This window comes from Delphinus delphis, chromosome 13, assembly GCF_949987515.2.
Source record: "Delphinus delphis chromosome 13, mDelDel1.2, whole genome shotgun sequence".
In the NCBI taxonomy this organism is placed as follows: domain Eukaryota; kingdom Metazoa; phylum Chordata; class Mammalia; order Artiodactyla; family Delphinidae; genus Delphinus; species Delphinus delphis.
Window position 1 is genome coordinate 17276693 of NC_082695.1, and position 20697 is coordinate 17297389.

Sequence of the window (20697 nt, forward strand, 5' to 3'; positions counted from 1 at the left end):
GGGGAAGCAGGATTCAAACCCGGGTTTCAGTGTGGGAAGGCATCACAGTGCCTCCATAGCAGATGGCCCCTGACTCTTACAGGGCCCCTTGTCCAACAAGTGGGGGTGCCTCCCTCCACCCATGGAAGGGGGCGGGAAGACCTGGGGACTCAGGAGCCAAGGCAGTTCAGAGCTGAGCCTCTGCAGCTGCCTTGGCTGAGCACCTGTAGCCTGTTGCTTCCTCTGTTTGAGCCTCAATTTCCTCATCTGTAAAATGGGCCACAGCACATAAGCTACTCCAAAGAGTAACTGAGATCCTGTAAAATGCCAGGCACGTAGGAGACGCCGGGTAAGCTGGCACTCCCTCCTGCTTGTTGCCTGGTGCTATTGCCAAGCCCAGGGAAGGGAACAGAAGGAATTGCCCAATTCTGACAGCCTCTCCCTCCGCCTTGGCTGTGGAAGTGTAAATACTCCACGGAGGACCTCCGACTGCCTGTGTTTGTGGATCTCTGGCGCGCACTCCGAGTTTGTTTCTAAACTGGGAAGCTTCTAGAGGCAGCGCAAACAGCCCTTCTGCCCACCTCTCCCGCTTCTACCCCCATCTGCCGTTGCTCTGTCCTTGGAAGCCTGTGTGTTTAACGACACCATTTCAGCTGGAAATATCATCTCCCTGCCAAGCCCCCCAAAGCAGCTCCACTGATACTTATCGACCTGTTAAATCTAGCTAGATAGCCTGGTAGGAGAACGGGGCGGGGGAGAAAAAGCTCACTACGTAGAGACTGGGGCCTGGCTTCTCATAATGACCCACACACACTCCCCTCTGCTGTCACTCCACCCCGCACCGCTTAAGCAATGACACAGTTCTCTAACCTTTTCCTAGAAATGTGATCACAGCAGTTTCACCCACATCCGACACCGGCAGCAACTGCTGGAAGGAACTTAGAAGAGGAATCAAAGAGCCAGCAGCAGAATGCTGCTCTGGGCCTTCACAAGGAACAGGGCCAGGGCTGGGGTGTGGCGGGGAAGAGAGGACTGCTGCCTGACCCCCATCAAAGCTGGCCCCTGGCAGGGGCACGCTTATTCAGACCTTGGCACTGATGGGCCTGACTTATCCTCCATTCACTTAATGAGCACCACACTGTGCTTGTCAAATCATCTTCAACACCAAGAGGAGAGTGGGGCAGTCGGGAGTTCAGGCTTGGCCAAGGCCCTGCCATCTTGGGGTCGAGCAGCAGGGGGAACCCCTGGACTGGAGGGGCAGCAAGCAGCAGCTCCTCTGCACCTTCCCTGGCTGGGGGTGGGTCACCCCTGTTTCCCTGAGCAGAAGTAGCCTGCTTTAAGGCTGGGGGCCCACATCACTCTGGGGACCCTGGGAACTTCAGCCTGCTGGTTGGGGTTCAGGGAGCTCTCCTCTGTAGCATCCCCTTTTGAAAGCAGAAAGTTGCTCTGCTTGGGAGTCCTGCGCCCCCAGGCACTGCCAGGCTATATGGGCAAAGCTAAACACCTGTCTTTGGGGGGAGGAGCATCAGCAGGGACAGCTGGCACTGCCTCCCTCCCCCACCCCATTGGGGCGCTGGGGATTTAGGTCAGAGGACTGCAGTTGGAGGTGGGGGAAGTCTGCTTTCACCCCTCCACTACTCAAAGGCATCCAGCCTCGCTCCAGGTTACCGCGACCCCGCCCCCTCCGGCCTTGGGTCAGGACAAGTCGCGTCGCCACGGCAACCGCAGCGACGTCAGAGGTCTGGCAGTGACGTCACGCCGTGACCCCACTGGGGAAACCATCGTCCCTGCGAGCTCTTTGTAGGAACGCGGCGGTAAGGTGAACCCTGCTACAGTGCAGCCTCAGAGGGCACAATCCTCAACGCAGCCACCTGCATGGTCGGGACACCACGTCCCCCTCTGAGCTAATGTCCCTTGAAGATTTCAGAGGCTACTCGGGAGAAGCCCAAGGTGTCCCATCCTGGGTGCTCCCCCAACCACTCTAAGACGCGAGAACTCCCGGGGAATTTTCGGATGACTGAGCTGCTACCTTTGTCTGTTGGCTTTAGGGGTGGGGTGACCTTTCCTCTCCGGCAGACGCCCCACCCAGGGCTCTGCCGGAAGTCCTCACAACGAGCCCCCCATGTCCACTCTGGCCGACAGGCCGGTCTAGACAAGTTGTGCGCGGGGGGAAAGGGGCAGACAAGGGCCACTGCTGCTTCAGGATCGCCAACAGCCCAGGGCCTCTTTATTTCCAATCTGGCTGCCCCGACGCCAGAGAGTGCCCCCAGCTTCATCCCGGAACCCCGCCCCGCGGAACTCACCTAATCAGCCAGGCCGTCGAAGGGCACCAGGTCTCAGCGGCTACGACTCTCCGCTCGCCGGGTCGCAGCCATGCAGAGGTGGCAGAGGCGGCAGCGGCTGCCTGAGGAAGCCCCCTTTGGGGGCCGATGCCTCTCTCCGGGTGGGAAGAGACGCTGTCGGTGTGGTCTATCCAGGCGCCGGCCCACGCCGTCCGAAGTCGGGGGTTGGGGTTCTCTCGGCTCAGCGGGGGTCGTGCCCGCCCGGGATCCGGGCCGCGCGGGCGCTCAGGCGGCGCATCCTCGCCGGAGGCCTGTGCTCACAGCGTCCGGCGGGCGGCGCTGCGCCTCCCCTCGGGGTCCCGCTCGGGGCTGCAGCTCCCCTGGGCGCCCTCTCTGCCCGCGCCAGGAGCCCGGGGACCACGGCTCCTCTCGCCGGCCCCAGCTGCAGCCTGTCTTTGTTGCTTCCTCTCGCTCGACCGCCCGCCCGTGGCTTGCAGCCCCCCGGTTCGCCCGAGGGTGGGGGGGTCGCCTCCTCCGAGGCTGCACGCACCTGCAGCGGCCCGGCTCCTCGCTGGGCATGCACCGGCCCCCGCAGGTTGCAAAGAGAGGCGGCGAGAATGCACCGGCCCCTCCTCCTCCTGCTCGGAGCCCCGGGTGTGGGGGGAGGGGAAGCCGGAGAGCAGCGGCAGCCGCGGCGGCGGCAGCGGGCGGTGGAGGCTCGGGTGCAGCCCCGGGGGCCTCGGCGCCGAGAAATAACCGGTCCGGGTGGCGCTGGGCGGATGTGAGGACGGCCCGGAGGATGGTGCACTGGGCGTTCGAGCTCTCGAGCTGCAGCAGGGGCGGCGCGCGCCGGGCTCTCACGCGCCCATGGCCCCGGGCGGCGCGTGGGGGCTCCCGGGGCCTCAGCCTCAAGCCGCCTGGCGCGCGCCGGCGCCTCGCCTCGCCCCGGGCCCGGGTGCCGCGCGCCGCGCCCCACAGGCGGCGTGCCCGGCTCTTCGCCTCCCCCGGGTGCCGCGCGCAGCCTCTCGGCGGAACCGTCAGCCCTGCAGTCCTGCCCGCTGCTTCGCTCCGGTCCGACTGACAGGCGCTAGCGCCCGCAGCCGCAGCCGCGTCTCGCCCCCCGACCGCCCCCTGCGGTCTGGCCCAATCAGCGGCGGCCGAGAGGCGGTTACCAGGGTGACGCGGCGCCGCGTCCTGCGGGGGGCGGAGCCGGGGGCCGCCACGCGCGCTTTTCGCGGCAAAATTCAAAGGCCGGCAGGGCGGCTCTCCAACCTCCTCCCCCAAGCTGGGGCGAGGCGGAGCCTGCCTCGCGAGGACTGCAACTCCCGGCATGCAGCGCGCCAGCGCCGGCCGTAGGGGCCCCAACTGGGGGCGCAGGGCATGCTGGCACTTGTAGTCCCTTTGTCGGGAACGAGGAGTGGAAAAATCGGTATCATTTTATTGAGCAAGTATTTGGTAGCACAAGCTAGGTGCATTGTCTGCATTGTTTCACTTAATTTTGGAAACACCCCAATGAGGAGTTTGTTAAAAATAATAAAATTAATAAAAGAAGCTAACAGGGCTTCCCTGATGGCGCAGTGGTTGAGGGTCTGCCTGCTAGTGCAGGGGACACGGGTTCGAGCCCTGGTCTGGGAGGATCCCACATGCCGCGGAGCAACTAGGCCCGTGAGCCACAACTACTGAGCCTGCGCGTCTGGAGCCTGTGCTCCGCAACAAGAGAGGCCGCGATGGTGAGAGGCCCGCGCACCGCAATGAAGAGTGGCCCCCGCTTGCCACAACTAGAGAAAGCCCTCGCACAGAAGCGAAGACCCAACACAGCAAAAATAAATAAATTAATTAATAAACTCCTACCCCCAACATAAAAGAAGAAAAAAAAGAAGCTAACACATGTAACCAAGTATTGATACTTTACCTAAACCTCACAGACAACCCTGTGAGATAGGTATTATCACCCTCAGTTTACACATGAGAAAACTGATATAGCAGGTACTATCATTATACTCCCAACTTATAGAGAAAATTGAGGCTAAGAGATGTGAAGTGACACTCCAGAATGTTTTGCCTCAATTCATATTGTTGGCAGTGATTGATTTTGGCATCACAGCTGAGATCTGTGGAGCACTAACTATAAAACCAGGCCCCATGCTCATTGTAAGTTTCACCTCACCAGATCCTCACCACACATGTGGGAGGTAGGAGCTGGTACCCACTGCCCCAACTTAACGGATGGAGAAAATGAGGCACAGTATCACCTGGGGTTTTTGTTTTTGTTGTTTTATTTTGTTTTGTTTGATACTTCATTGGAAGTTTATTTGCCCTGCTTTTTTCTTTGGGGTCCAAATTTTGACTCCATCAAACTATACGCACCTTGCCTTTTACTTTCTAAGCAGCTTAATAGGTTCTCATTTGTTCTGTCTGATAGCCCGCGGGTTGGCCCATTTAGCAGTCCCATTTTACAGCTGGAGAAATTGAGCCCTGGGAGGGACATTTCCCTCAGTTGCCATGTGTGCATCACACAGCAAGTTGGGGAGGCAGCTTTCCAGGAAAGATCTCAGGATCCCTAAAGAAATGCAAAGCAGCAGTCAGAACTCCTCCCACCACACTCAGGCTATGTCTGTGTGACCCTCACCCCCATCCCACCCCACACCCCCCAGTCCCACAAAACCTGGGCAGGATTCTAGCCCTGGCCTTGTGGCCTTGACATTTATCTTCATGGCTCTGTGCCTCAGTTTCTTGTCTGTGTATCATAATTCGTACCTTACAGGTTGGTGTGAGGGCAGAGTGAGTTATTGCCTGGAAAGGACTCAGAACACAGTAAGTGCTCAATAAATGCCAGCTGTGGTCATTCAGATGTGGGGAGCTCTGGAGACCCTGGTGAACGTACCCAGTGGGAGGAGCTGATTATAGCTGGGCCCTAGCCTACTTCCAGGAGCCAACCCACAGCTACCCAGAGCCTGGGAGAGGCACCGGCAGGGAAGCTCCAGCGCCGGCCCAAGTAGGCCACGCACTGCCTTATCTAGGACAGAAGCTGGCCCTGTTTCAGGCTGCCCGCCACGCTCCCCGTTCCCAGCATCTCCCTGTCTCCGTGCCCCACTCTATTTCTCCCCGCTGCCCCACCCAAACCCCCCGGAGAGGGGGGCTGTGGTGGGGGAGGGGATTCACCTGGAAACGTGATCCAGCCACCAGCTGCTTCAGCTCCTGGGCCAGCCGCCAGAGCTGCCAGTGACGTCTGGGTGGGTTGCCCAGGCGACCTGCTGTGTGGACCTGGGCGTGAACAGGTGGGGAGAATGCTTGGTGGACCCAGGCCAGGTGCAAGGCGAGGGACAGCGACAATCAAAACCCTGGGAAGAAAGAGAGAGCAGGAAGGGAAGATGGCGGCAGGGGGCCACACCAGAGCCTTTGCGAAGTTTGGGATTTCTTCTGTCGTAGGTTACCATGACTTGACACCTACTATGTGCCAAAGCGCATGCTCAGTGCTATTTATATCACATATTTCTACCTCCTTTTACCCTCACAGCAACTCTGTGAGGTCTATTCCATTATTATCCACATCTCACAGCCAAGGAAGGCCATGCGACTTGCACAAGGTCACACGATGACAGATTGGGGTCCCAACCCGAGCCCCTGACCTTGATTTATTGTGCTGTGTGCCAGCCTCTCATTGACTGGGTGTGATCTTGAGGGCAAGTTTCTTCTCCTCTCTGGACCTCGGTTTCCTCTGCTATAAAATGGAGGTTGGGGCTTATAACCCAGCCCTGCCAATCAGACCCTGGAGCTGGCAACCTGTCTCTGCCTCCGTAGCTTCCAAAGATCCCCACATTATTCCAAAGTGCAGCCCAGGGGTTAGATGATCTCAAAAGGCCCCTCCATCTCTGAAGGTATGTGAGTCCATGATGTGCTAAATGGTGGCATTTCAGGCAGCACCAGGCTCGAAGGTAGCTACATAGGGAACTCATCTTCCAGGTGCCCCTCTACCCTTCTAGGCAGGTGGATGTCCTCACAGATGCTCAGCCTTGGACCTTCACTTATGCCCCATACACAAGCTCAGTGCTACTGCCCCATACCATTTCCCACAGCCCACATCCCTGAGGTCAGACCCTTGTACCATTGCCCCCTGGCCCCCCAACTCTCAGCCTTGACCCAGCCTTTCCTTGCTTTTGGTCATGTCCAATAACTCTGCATTATGTGAATGGAGACAATGTCAAGATGGATTTGCCACGGTCTGTAGAACCAACAAGCAGGTCGGCCCCTGAACATTGTGTTGGCTCCAGCCAGGGGTCCAAGAGGCTCCAAGGGGGAAAGGGGACTGAGAGCACCTCATTCCTCATGTGCCCTGTATGCCCCTTACACTTCAGCCTTGTTAAAATACCTGTACATCCTCCCAGATGTCTTTCTGGCCTCCAGGCCTTTGCCCAGGTTGTCCACTCCATCTAAAATGTCCTCTTTTCCAGGTAGGTAGTTGATGCTTGCTCCGCCTTCAGATTTCAGTTAGGCTGCCACCTCCTCCAGGAAGCCTTCCCTGACTACTGCTCTCCAGGCTGGAGTGCTTCCCCTTTCATAGATGCACCCAGTCTGTGTTATAATGGCCCACTCTTTTGTCAGTCTTCCCCACCAACCTGAGGGCTCTGTGAGGTCAGGGGCTGCATTCAAACTGCTTTATCCCCAGCATGGGCCTGACATACGGTCAATGCTCAATAAAGGTTTGTTGAATTAATCTCTGAATCAATAGATGAATGTGGCCCAGGTTTCTGTTTTGTTTTCTTGTAGAGGGCGAGCAGGGAGAGGAAGAGGGAGGGCAATCAGACAGGCTGGATTTGAATCCTAACTCTTCAGGTGACTAGCCATGTGACTCATCTGCTCTGTGCCTCACTTTCCCATCGGTGAAATGGGGTTAATTGACACAGCGGCACTGCTCAAGAGGCCTGGAGCCTAGAATTTTTGCTTCCACTCTCCCACGTATGTAAGGTTAGTCATGCCTCTCTCACTGAGGCCTGATCATTCTCCCTTTAACCCTACTCATTCATTCATCATTTCCTAAGGACCTGCCCTGTGCAAGCCACTGAGGATTCAGCAGTAACCCAGACACAGTCCCTGGCCTTGTGGAAATCAAGTTTCATGGGGGACAGACAAGGCGACTAGCAGTTATCACCTAGGGTAACAGGGAAGGGAAAAGCACAGAGCAGGCACCTGACCCAGCTGGTGGGCTAGTGGTGGTGGAAAGAAGGATCAGCTGTCCTGGGAAAAATGAGTAGGAGGTAGCCAAGGGGAGAGGTGAGGGAAGAGTGCTCCTGGCAAAGGGATTGTCAATGCAAAGGCCCACTGTCCCAGGTGAATGTCCCCAGAGTGGTGGTGGCTCAGAGGCTGAGCTGGGGCTGGGCAGGGAGGCGAGGAGGTGGAGACTGAGCCTTTATCCTGGCAGGGGGAGCAGGCCTGGCCCAGCCTCCCTCCCCATCCCCCAGGTGCCTCACCTGCCCTCATTGCTGTAATCTAGGCCAGAGCCTGGAGGGAGCCGAGCCCCCATTGGTGCACGCCATGTAGGTTTTTCAGAGATAATTTAATCAGAGCTATTAATAAGCAGAAAAGAAAGAGCTCTTTATGCTTCTTCTGGAGAAAAGGAGAAAGAAGAAGCACGTGTAACCTTGTTACTCACCCGGCCCTGCCCCCCATCCCCAGAACCTGGAGCCTCTCTCTGGGCCAAGCTTTGGGCGGGGATGGGGCAAGAAGGCCAACAGAGGGGCGCTGAGGAGGCCCAGGTAGTCGCAGGGACTGGCACCCACAAGCTCCCCGACCACACCCCACCCTCACATCCCACTAGCCACTTTGGCCTCCTCTTGGTTGCTTGAAGGTGCCAAACTGCTTCCCACCTCGAAGCCTTTGCATGAGCTGTTCCCTCTGCCCAGACCACTCTTCCTCTGCTCTTCACCCGGCTGGCTCGTTAGCTTAAATGTCACCTCCTCGGAGAAGCCTTCCCTGACTACCCCCGTCTGAAGTTCTTCTCCCCAGAGCACCTCCCTTTTGCTTTTCCCTTCCCCAAACTTATCACTGTTGGCAACTCTCTGAGCACTGTGGGTTGACTTGTTTGTTTCCTGTCTCCCTGTCTAGACTGTCAGTTCTGTAGGGGTGGGACTCAATGTCACTATCTTCACTGCTGTGTCCCCAGCACCTTGTGTAATCACAGACACATACCAGCTTCTCTGTCAATATTTGTAGATGGAGTTTGGGGAGGGTTCGAGGGGCCTGGGTTGTTGGGATGGGAAACAGGAGGTGGTGGGGGTCCCTTCCACTTGGGAGACCCCCCGGAAAAATCCAGGAACCATGAAATGCCCCCCATCCTTTGTTTCGCTACTGGGGATCAGGAAACCCCGGGGAAGGCATTCACCCAAAGTTGTACAGTACATTTGGGCCAGAGGTGGGACTTGAACCCGGAGCCGTTTTGGGAGCACAGAGTTCCATATGAGTCTCATCTCAAATACCAGCTCTGTGTTGAGGAGGATTCTGAGGCCTCACTCAGGATTAGAATGGAAAGAACACTGTGCTACCATTGATTAGTGACGTCTGCCAGAGTCAGGGTTGGCTATTCCTGTGCATGGAGGAATGCAAGAGTTTAAAAGAGCACTGGGCTGGGAGTCAGGAGGCTTTGTTCCTTCAATCAGCACCACCATCTTATCACATGACCCCCTAGACAAGCCAGCCAATTTCCCTGGGCCTCAGTTTCCTCATTTGAAAATTGGGAATAGCCCTGCCTAACTCAAGGACTATGATGAGAAAATATGTATAACATTTCCAAAAGCCTAATGGGCTCTTTATAAGCATAATCAATGATTATTATTGTAAAATATAGCAACAATAATAGTAATAACATCCATCTTCTGAGGCCTTGCTATGGACCAGGCACTACCCCAGGTGCTTCTCATACGTGATCTGTAAACCTTGCAACAAGCCATGAAGAGGACCCACTGGCCTGTGTTACAGGTGTGGACCCTGAGGTGGGGTCAGTGGCCTTGATCAGGGTGGCACAGAGCTCTTGAGTGGGTGGAACTAGGATCTGAGCTCTGGTGGGTGTCTTTGCACGAAGGCCTGCTGACTTCGCTGGAGGCCTTAACAAACCAGAAACGGTTGGAGATGGGGGTAGTCCTGGCAACCCCCCCCAAAGGCGACCCCTCCCCCCCAACAAGGTCATCTCTGCTCTCTGGCCAGCTGGACCTGGTTCTCCTGGGCTCTGAGTGACAGTGAGATTTCCAGGAGATTAAACCCAGCCCGCCCCACCTCCCCTCTGGCCTGGAAAGGCCAGCAGGCCCTCCCCAGCCCGCCTGGCAGATCTCCTTTTGTACAAAAAGTTATTGACTTATCAAGGTTAAAATACACTCAGCGCAGGCCAATAAAACAGGGATACCGCCGCATCCCGGCTGTCATGTGCAGCCTGGTTTTCATGGCAACAGGCCCTCTTCTGAACATGAAACGGTTCAGTTGTGCAAAGTTCAGGCGTTACATAAACAGGGAGTTAACAACAGCGGCAGAAATCAATGTCTGGCCAGGCATGGCCTGGGGAGATAGCATTGATTGGGCCCTTGTTGTCGATGGGCTGGGTCCCTGCTTCCTGCCCGGTCGCCTTGGGCTCCATCCCGCAGCCCCAGCCCCTGGCTCAGACCCAGAGAGCTCCAGGAAGGTGCCTCCTCCCTTGCCCCAGAGCCCCCTTCTGGCTGGGATCCAGCAGGGAGGGGATCTGCTAAGCTGTCTGCAGCTGTTTTGTAAACCATTGTTGCTCAGAGACACCATTCCATTCCTTAAAATATGTTCACGCCATCGTTAATGGAGAAAGCATCCCTTTGCCTTTTAAGCCATTCTGGTAACAAGGAACAGTCCCACTGCCTCTATGTTTAGCCACAAAAACCACCCATACATCAAGATGTGACCTAATGGGGTCAAACAGACCAGGATATGAAATTAAACTGGCTGTGCAGCCTTGGGTAAGTCAGTTCACCTCTCTGAGCCTCGGCTCTCTACCTTCTAAACTGACAAGAATAACAGCCCCAACTTCATGGGTGTAGGGATTTAGAAATCAGGGGACATGTGTGAAGCCCCTAGCTTAGGGCCTGTGTCAGGAAGCTAATGCTCTGTGTCTCTCTTCTATCACAGATTCCAGAAGACACCCTGGTGGAGCAGAAAAGGGCAGAGAACTAGAAAGTGATATTTGGGTTCAAATCCCCTCTCCACTGCTAGCTGTGTGACCTTAGGCAAGTCCTTCACCACTCTGAGCCTGGGCAACCATTCCCTTATATGAAATGGAGAAAGTGCCTTTGCCAGAGTGAAAGAAAAATGAGCTCACCCACGTGAATGTTCTGGGCACACAAAATGTGCCTAGTAAAGATCTATCGCATCTGATCCTTCCTCTAGTGTTCCAACGTCACATATACCCTCCCTCCTAAGTGGAAAATCTCACGGGCTTTCTCTCAGGAAAGGGAGGGTTCGAGGGGAAAGGGTTGTCTGTTTCATTTACTGGAAGGTGCTGAAGGACAGGGGGCTGGTCTTGTTCATCTTTGTATGGTCAAGGGTTGGCGCAGAGCCCAGGTATATAGTAAGAGCTCAATACGTGTTTATTGAGCAAAGTTAAACTCCTCTGGAGAGCTGGCTGGGCATGGGATAGCATGGGGACAGGGGATAGTTAGGATGACTTAGGGTGGCCGGTGGGGCTTCCAGCCATGCTGGGTATGGCAAAGATAGCCAACCCCCTGCTGAAATTCATAGCCCATTCCATGGGCGAAATGACGCCGAGAAGCAGAGCCCAGGGAGAATATGTAGCTGGGGATGACACTTCCAGGCGTGGCTGAATGAGTAGCTTCGGCCAACGAAATGCGAGCATGATGTGAGAAGTGAATGTGCCTTTTCTCTATAAGCTTTCTCTTCTGCCCTAAGGCAGGTGATCGACCCTTCTAGGTCAAGGAAGGACCAAAGATGGATGAAGCCTGGGCCCCTAAATCACTTGAGGAAAGTTGCCCACCTGTTGACCAACAACACAGGCTCTGAACTGTTAGGTGAGAAATGAACCTCTGTTGAGATATGCCCCTAAGATGCCGGGGTCTATTTGTTACAGCAGCTGGTGTTGCCATCATGAGTTCGCAGGGCTTCCCAGGAAGGACTCAGAACCACCCTTGCCCTCAGCACAGTCCTCTCTGAGTCATGGCATTTTGCAGAGCTTCGAGGGTGCCCTTATTTGATAAGGGAAGTACAGTAAAATATTGATGGTAGAATCTAGATGGTGGATATTTGAGTGTTCATGGTAAATGTCTTTCGACTTTGCTGTAGGTTTGAAATGTTTCATAATAAAATGATTGAAAAAATATCTATTCCTATATTTTCAAAGTCTTTCTAGGAACCTTAGAGTTTTAGAAAGATGCCTCAGGGACCACTAGTAAGTGGTGGGAGTGGGCAAATGGAGCTGGAAAAGTTGGAGCTCGGAGGTCCACACTCTACCCCTCACCCCGCCAACTTCAACCAGAGAACATTCAATTTCATCTCTTTTTCCTCTCAGAGCTCAGCACGTGATTTAATTTGAAAAAAGCTCTCCACTGTTCCAACAATAAAAGGTTTGAAAACCACTGAGTTCAATCCTCTCATGTTGCAGATGGGGAAAGTGAGGTCTAGAGAAGGGGAGGGACTTGCTCCAGATTACACAGTGAGCCAGTGGCTGAGCAGGAATTCAAACCCGGGTCTCCTGGTCCCCAGGACAGAGTTTTTCTCCATGGCTTTCTGGAGGGTCTCTGGGGTCTCCACCCTGGGGGCTGCTGGGAGGCAAAAAGGGAGGGTTGAGTACTAGGCAGGTGCCTTCACACCCTGTACCCTCCAGCTACAGCCCTCTGCCTTTAGTGTCATATATTAGGTTCCAAGGTATTTGACCAAATGGTTCTGCAGGTGGGGAGAGGGTGTCTGGGAGGTGATGGGAGGACACTGGACAGTGTTTCCTGGAGCAGTACCTTCCCCTTCCCTCTATCTGTGGTGGGAAGATGGATGGGGGGAGCCAGGGCTGGGACAGACCACGCAGGAGTGATGGATTTAGTCCCCAACCAGAAGCCTCCAGGGTCATCTGGGGTCATGAGCAGAGGTGAGAGATCACCCAGCTGGGGCAGGTGGGTCAGCAAGGCACAGGGACAAGGAGTCAGCTTAGAGGTCCAAGGGCTGGTAATGGAAGGGGTGCTGTGTACCCTAAGCCTGGAACTCCTCTAGTACTAGTATCATTCATTCATTCCATGACCCCAGGGTGCCAGGTCCTGGGCAGGGCACTGGAGGTGCCAGGATAAACGGGCATCATTCCTGCAGGTGGGGGCCAGTGGAAAATAGAGAACAGTGCCATCTCACGCCACCCCTAGCAAACGACCAGCCATATGACCTTGGGCAGGCCCCATCACCCCTCTGAGCTTCAGTTTCCCCATCCAGAATATAAGGATAATTGTAGTTCCAAACTGAGAATGTGTGTGACACATTTGGCACAGAGCTTGGCCGGGAGAAATGGTGGTTCTCTTCCCTAGGCTTTCAATTAAAAGAGAAGAGAAGGTCTCCCTTACCCCATCTGGCCTGTTTCCGGCAAGACAGGTGCATGGGTTTGAATCTTGATCCCACTTATTCGCTGTGTGATCGTGGGCTAATCACTTCCCCTTTCTGAGCCTTGGTCTTAAAATGAGCATAATAATAATAGGAATGGTTTATCTAATGGTTATTAGATCTAATGGTTATTAGATTAGATTAATATATGAAAGCATTTAGACCAGTGCCTGGTCCAGAGCTAACACTCAGGGAATGCTAACCTTTGCTATTAGTGCTGTGATGGATTCTGAGTCTATCAAACCAGTGATAACGGTACTGGTGAATATTGACCTAGTGCTAGTGGAGGACTTGCAGACCCTCTAAACCCAGTCTGTGCCTGTATGCCAACTCTGGCTCATCCAGGGGAAATGCCTTGAGCATTGGCTTGGATTAGTTTTGCTACCTCATCCTGGTTCAATGAAAACAGTACTGCAGTTGATTAGCAATGCCTGCCATGGGCATGGGAGGGGAGAGTGACAGGAGGCATGCCATCTATTAGCCATTCCTGGCCCAAGCCCTCCCCTTGCACAGATGGGAAATGAAGGCTCAGAGAGGGAAACAAGACTTACTCAAGGCCACACAGGCAGTGACAGACAGGGCTCTTGCTCCTGCCTCCCCGATTCCTTCCTGAGCCCTGGTCTATGTCATTTCATCCTGTGGAGAAAAGTCATTATTTCTCCATTACATTTCCCAGCCTGTTTTCTGGAAGGGAGTTAATTGATTTAAACTTTTCCGGGATGATTCTCCCTCCTCCTCCACTCCCCTGGGCCCCCGATTCTATTACTACTCTGCCTCTCAGAAGTCAGTAGGTGGCATCTGCTAGGCCAGGCACAGAAGTCTCTAGGTGGGGGCCTCCGAGCAGGTGTGGAGAATGTGGACCTTGCCTGGGGCTGGGTCTTCTGGGGACCTCCACTTCAGTGACAATAACGTGTGTGGTGTCGCTTATCCTCAAAGCGGCTATCGTTTGTGCTAAGTGCCAGGCGCAGCTCAGAGCACCCACTGGCTCTTTGCATCTACCCAACATACAAAAGGGGAAACTGAGGCACTGGGATGGTCCCAGAGCTGAGATTCAAACTCATGACCACCTGGCCCCCAATTATTTATTCTTTACTATTAATATCCCTCCTCCTTGGCTCTGTGAAACCCGGTCACCCCAAATGCCCTTTCAGATTCTAACTCCAGACTTTTGAACTTGGCTGAAGGGTAATCACTGATACCCATTTGATGGATGAGGAAACTGAGACCAAGAGTGGGGAGAGAGGCTGATCCTGAGTCACATAGCAAGAGAGGCCAAGGCTCTGTCCTTTGTCTGCCCCTACGGGGAAGAAGCAGGACAACAGAGGCTCAGAGCGGGGCTGGCCACCGCGGTCCTCCAGGCCGATTCATCTTTCAAGCTGAAATATTTATTTACGCACCCCATTTAATCAGGATATGCCATAATTAGAGGCAGATTTGTGCCTCCTGCCTGTGGTATTATTTATTTCAGGTTCTGGGCAGCCACTTCCCTGGGCCGTGTGTGCACTGGGCCTGGATTTCAATCAGATGGGGCCCAGCAGAGCTGTCCCCAGGGACCTCACGGCAGCGATGCCCCCCTTGGAATGATAAATGAGTCCACAGACAGCAGAAATGCTGCCCAGCTGCTCTGGGGGGCTGGCATGCATGGGGTGGCGAAGGGGGTGTTGTCACCAATCCCAGGATCCTGTTGCCGAGGAGCTCCCCCTCCCCCAGTGCCAGACAATAGCCTGGCATTCTCCAGCCCCAGGAAGAAACATACAAGCAAGATGGCATCATGTGGGCCCGCTGTCGTCCTGCTTCTAGAATCCTAAGGCCAGAAGGAACTTGGAAGGGCTGTCTGCCCCCTGCCCCTATTGCTGTCTCGTGAAAGTTTTTATCTCAGCATCTCAGCCTTGACTCTGGGGAACACACTCTTTTGCTCACAGCTCCCGTGGCTGGGAAGTTCCTTCTACTGTCTCACTTTAGTCAAGGTAAAAGCATTTGCAACTCTGTCCCCTAGGTGATCCCACAAATGACACACTTCGTCACTGTTTAGAAGGAGGTGGAAGATATGGGAAGGGTGGAGAGTGTGGGGAGCGTTCTTTGGATACTGAAGGGAGTGGAACAGAAAAAAGAAAGCTAACCTTTATTGAGGCCTCCTGTGTTAAGACCTTTATGAGTTTGGGTGAGGTTTTTTTTTTGGCTGCATCGAGTCTTCGTTTCTGCACACGGGCTTTCTTTAGTTGCAGTGCGCGGGCTTCTCGTTGCAGTGGCTTCTTTTGTCGCTGAGCACGGGCTCTAGGCGTGCAGGCTCAGTAGTTGTGGCACATGGGCTTAGTTGCTCTGCTGCATGTGGGACCTTCCCAGACCTGGGATCGAACCTGTGTCCCCTGCATTGGCAGGTGGATTCTTAACCACTGCGCCATTAGGGAAGTCCTGGGTGAGTTTTTTAAACTCTCGGTGCCTCTGTTTGCTCAACTGTAGGATGGGAATGATACTAGGAGCTACCTCCAGAGATGGCTATGAGAATTAAAAGAGTTAATACCTGCAGAGATCCTAAAAAGTACCCGACACACAGTAGGTGCTCAATAGTTGTGCACTATTGTTATTATTTGGTGATTAATCCTTCGGGAACCTGGCAAGTCAGATTCCCACCATTTTACAGATGAGGAAACTTAGGCCATCCCTTGCCCAAAGAGGGGCCTCCTCATCATTTTCTAGATGAGAGAACCGAGGCTTGGGAAGGCGGGGAGCCCTCAAGGGCTGCCCCCAGCATGGCTAGGGCTCTGTGGGTGGTGCCCCAACCCTGAATCTTCCTCTGGAAAGTGGAGACACAGGTACTGACCTCCCTGGGTGCTTTGGGAATCAAGTGATGGCATCTATTGGAGGTATCCATTGTGGGCCTGGCAGGGAGAAGGGCTCCGTCTGGTGTTTGAAGCCCATTCTCCGGCCATAGAGGAGCTGGGTCCTGGGGTTGGCTCAGAGGCGCTTGAGACCAATGTTTCATGGGTCATGAAATGATCACAGCGAAGCGGGCACAGCTCCCGGGGGTTCTCCTGCCAATTAGGCCAGATGCCTACAGGGGGATGCCCTTGTCCCTGGCCTAGTTGGGACAGGGTTTGTAGCTGAGCCTCCCCCAGGGACCACTGCTTCTAGGCCAACTGCCCTAATGAAGTCAGTGAGAGATGTGGCTTTAACAGGTGTGTGAGGGGACACTTCACCTAGGTCTCATTTTGCAGGTAAGGAAACTGAGACTCATCAGGGAGAGGTGACTTGCTGAGGGTGCAGGCTGTAAACCCTGGAGACTCCGGGAGGGCCCCCGATAAACAGCTCCTTGGACCACCGAGCTGGTCCAGATCCAAAGTGTCTTTGTTGTGTGACCTCAATCGAGTTACTCAACCTCTCTGAGCCTCCCTTGCCTCAGGTGCCATGATGGGAATAATATCTAGCTGGGGATAGGGGTGAGGGGCACGGTGGCTGTGAGGGTCACATGGTGCTGGACACACCTGCCGCTCAGAGGATTCTGATCCTGAAACAAAGGAGGCTTGTGGGAGGGCCCCTTCTGTGTCTACATCCTGCGCCTTCTCACATTTCCCAGGCTGTTCCCTCTGCCCGAGATGTCCTTCCTGGCCCCCTTTCCCAGACTGACCTCTACTCATTGTTTGTGTCCCAGTTCAACTGTCACCTCTACCGGAAATCTCTCACTGACCCTCCTCCACATATAGGTTGAGTTCCACTTCTGTGCTCCCTGATCACTCTGGACTGTACCTGCTTCCTCCCTGTCAGCTTAGCAGGGCAGGGCCCCTGATTATCTGGTGTGCATGGCAGACTTGGTGTCCAGCATGGGGCCTGGCATGTGGCAGGGGCTAATAAACGTTTGTTTAATGACTGACTCACTCCCTGAGTGATGGAACCAGTGAGTGAAATTCACCAGCACACTGCTATGGCTTGAATGTTTGTGTCCTCCCCGAATTCATATGTTGAAACCCTAATGCCCAAAGTGATGGTATTTGGAGGTGGGGGCTTTGGGAGGTGATTAGGTCATGAGGGTGGAGCCCTCAGGTATGGAATCAGTGCCCTTATAAAAGAGACCTCAGGAGATCCCTCGCCCCTTCAGCCATGTGAGGACACACTGAGAAATCTGCAACCTGGAAGAGAACCCTCACCTGACCATGCTGGCACCCTGATCTCAGACTTCCAGCTTCCAGAACTGTGAGAAATAGATTTCTGTTGTCATAAGCCATCCAGTCTCTAGTATCTAGCAGCCCAAACAGACTAAGACACGTGCCCACCACTCCTGTTTCCCCAACACTAATCCCTCTTCTCAGAGAACATGGAAGCTGGCAGCTTGGGTGGCAGCAGCTAAATTTGAATCTCCCATAACAGGAGCTGCACAGATGTGAAACCAGGTTCCCAGTTCTGGGAGCGCATTTTCTTTGTCGGGAATAGCCGGGTCAGGTGGGTGCTGCTCGGGAGAAACCAGCTCTGGGCTGCCCACCTTTGTAGCCTACAGGAGCAGCAGAAAAGGCTGATCTGGAATCAGCCAGGCCTGAGTTCTAATTCCAGTCCTGGCACAATCTATCTGGGTGACCACAGGCAAATGCCTCCACCCTGGGCCATAGTTTTCTCATGTATGAAATGGACTTGCCGCCATCCTGAAGCTGCCACGTGCACTTAGGGGAGGCCCTTTGATGGGGCAGGGGGTTTCACACAAGCACAGTCTGTCCTACATCCTGGCCTCCTCATCCAAGGGAGGGCCCGGGCTCCAGCTCCCAGTGTGCTGGGTTTTAGGAACCCTCGTCACCTGCCAATTCTGTCTCTCCTTCCCCTTCTCTACTGATGCTGAGCTCTCCCTCCGGAAATTTCCACTGTGAGAAGGGCCCAAAGGATCCACTGTCATTTACTGAGCACCTACTATGTTCCAGGGCCTGGATACTTTTGCCCTCACTGGATCCTCCCCTCTGCCCCCATTTTACAGATAAGGAAATTGAGGCTCAGAGAGGGAGGACAGGGGCCCAGGGGCACGCAGCTGGGAAGTGCTGGAGACAGGATTTGAACTCACATCTCCCCCGCCCCCAGCTCTAGAAACAGCCTCTCATTGGGTGATGGCTCATGGCCCCTGTAACTGCACAGAAAATACCCACCCCCCAACCGAGGCCCCGCAGATATGAGGGTAGACGGGGAAGTTATTTTGAGAGGAGTGGGAACCAGACAAAGAAAAGAAGCCCCCTTCTTTTTTGTATTAATAATAATAATTATTATTAATTGCCTGATTAATAATAATAGTAACCCACATGTTGAGCCTTTACCAAATGCCATGCCACCTAGGACTCCCAATGACTCTTTTAGGACATGATTGAAATGTATCCCCATTCTACAGATGAGGAAACTGAGGCTCAGAGCGGTGAGGTGATTTTCTAGGAGTTGCCCAGCTTGGAAGCAGCAATGCTGTGATTCGAACCCCAGTAATGCCAAAGCTCCTTGGCTGGGGCTCTTGCCCAGGGATAACCTCAGGAAATGTTTGTTGATTGACCAATTGAAAAAATGAATGAGAGAAGAAATGATTTAATGAATGAATGGTCAGCTCTAGGATGCCTACAGGGGGCGGGCAGGGGGCTGGAGAAGAGATGCCAAGTCCAACCCCGCCCTCCAGGCCTGCCTCCTGACCTCTGGCAGGGACTTCAATCTTTGGTCTCATCAGGGTTGGGGGTGGGTGGCCAGCCGGTGGGGCAGATCAGGACTCCCCCAGCCTCTGTCCTGCCCCCAGATGCTCACACTCCTTGTGACTTATTGTTAACTTTACAAGCCCCTTGGTTTTTATGAGGGCTATTCATAAAGCTTCGGGCTTTGATCCACAGCATAAAAAAGCAAACTCCTGTGTCTGAAAATGTCACTGGGGATTAGGGGAGCCTTTGAAGTCCCCTCCCTCCAGGCAGCATCCGCACAGCTTCCCTTCCAAAGGGCCTCCACGCCTGGGAGCCCTGGCCAGGCCCTAGGGGCCCTCCTTTGGGGTGGAAGTGGCCCCTGCCCAGATGAGTGACAGGTAGGGGTCCCCTCCCCTTGGAGCACTCTGCCCAGCCGGGCACTCTTCCCAGTTCCAGGCAGGACTGGGCCTCCCTGGTCTCCAGATGTTGGCAACATCTGTCTCTCCTGTTTATGGACAGCCAGAGGCAGCTATCTCACATCCCTGAGCCCAGCAGTAGGGACTGCGAGGTTTTAAAAAATGGATTATTATTACTGGCTTATTGGGAGGGAGGGGGACAGGGAATGTAAATAGGCAGGTAGGGGAGAAAGAGCTCTTAGCGAGGCAGGTGGCTATCCCTTTCCTCCTAGCCCTGGGGTCTAACCTTCCACCCTGCCTGGTAGGGAGGGACCCCCTCATGTGTTTCTTCCTTTTTATCAGTCAGGTGACAGCTGGAATGGTTTAGGCCAGTTCATGGGGGTGGTGGAGAGAGGGACCCAAGTAGACAGTCCAGAGAAACAGTGTGTTCCCTGCTCCCGCCTGGTTCTGCAGTGAAGTGAGGCCAGAGCGAAGAAGAGGATGACCTTGCTTGGCTCCTGTCAAACATTCACAGGGGCCTGACTGCTTCTAGGAGGTTTTCTCTCTCACTCTCTGGATCTTGCGGGACCTCCAAGCAACTCAGTGGCCAATAGCAGGTGAGGAGGTGAAGTCCCAGCTTGCCTGGTCTCTGAGCTGTGTGATCTCAAGTAAGCCCTTGCCTTCTCTGAGCTGCCCTTCCCCTATTTCGAAAACAGGGAGCTTCACACCATGCAAGGCTGTGTGGGGATCAAAGGAGGTCGTTCCCGGGAGCACATGGGATGCTCAGCCACCCTCCAAGGAGCAATGGTCTCTTCTGCCTCCTTCTCCAGACTCGGCTTCCTTTCTTAAGGCTCAGAGGAGGCAAAGCTAGGGCCCCAGGGGGAAGAGGCCTCGGCCAAGGCCCCCTGCCTGGCCCTTTGCCCAGCTTTCTCCTGGACGAAAGGCCTGGCCTCAGCTGGTGGAGGAGGCGGCCACCGTGATCGTCCACGGCGCTGGCGTCACGGCCACCTCCTTTACCTGCACCTTTAAAGGTCACCGAGGAGGGATGCGGCTCTTCCCTTCACAGGGCTTTATGCGGGAAGGCAATAAAGTGGCAGGAGGTGTGTGCAGGGCAGGGGGCTGTGTGTGTGAGGGTGAGGGGGTGGGACCAGGACAGTGGGAAAATGGGTGGGTGGAGGGGGGGCCATGTGACCTGGGACTCGGACAGGTATGCCAGGGAGTGAAATGGTGAGCAAATAAACAAACCAGGTCTGCTCACACCATGGAGTACTACTCAGAGATAGAAAGGAACGAACTCTTGATACAAGCAACAACATATGTGAATCTCAAAAAAAAAAAACAAAACCATATAGTTGCACCTGCTTTGCCATCTGCCCGCAAAGCTTCCTCCTTCCTTGCCACCTCCCCTACCTCTTTATCTGGCTAAACTCCTCCTCATCCTTCAGAGCCAAATTCAGAAGACTACACACCGTACGATTTCATGTGTATGAAATTTTAGAAAAGGTAGAACTATAGTGGCAGAGAGCAGACTGGTGGTGATCGGGGGGCCAAAGTGCGGGGAGTGGGGATTGACCACAAAGGGGTCAGAAGGGAAATGCGGAGGGTGATGGAGACGTCCTATAGCTGAATCTGGTGTGGTTGACATGATTGTATATATTTGTATACTAATTGCATGCATTTGTATATACTTGTATACTCATCAAACTGCACACTTAACATCAGGGAATTCTGTTGTATGTAAATTACACTTGGACAAAGGCTAAAAAAATTACAGTAAAAAACCCACAGGCAAGCAGAAGACAATTCGTCATTCGGAAGAATGTA

The 20697-nt window shown here is 54.2% G+C and overlaps 1 protein-coding gene and 1 long non-coding RNA gene across 2 annotated transcripts in view; both read right to left on the minus strand.

The window, feature by feature from the left end:
* The window catches only part of FAM222A (family with sequence similarity 222 member A), a 54895-nt gene extending 52501 nt beyond the window's left edge, over positions 1-2394 (minus strand). Inside the window, exon 1 of the mRNA XM_060028219.1 lies at positions 2283-2394. The gene's annotated coding sequence lies outside the window, so the exon portion shown is untranslated. The remainder of the gene's footprint in view (positions 1-2282) is intronic.
* Positions 2395-4532: 2138 nt separating this feature from the next.
* LOC132436497 (uncharacterized) overlaps positions 4533-20697 on the minus strand; it is a 38636-nt gene continuing 22471 nt past the window's right edge. Inside the window, exons 2-3 of the long non-coding RNA XR_009521802.1 lie at positions 5424-5602; positions 4533-4821 (exon numbers count right to left, since the gene is read on the minus strand). This is a non-coding gene — a long non-coding RNA (uncharacterized lncRNA). The remainder of the gene's footprint in view (positions 4822-5423; positions 5603-20697) is intronic.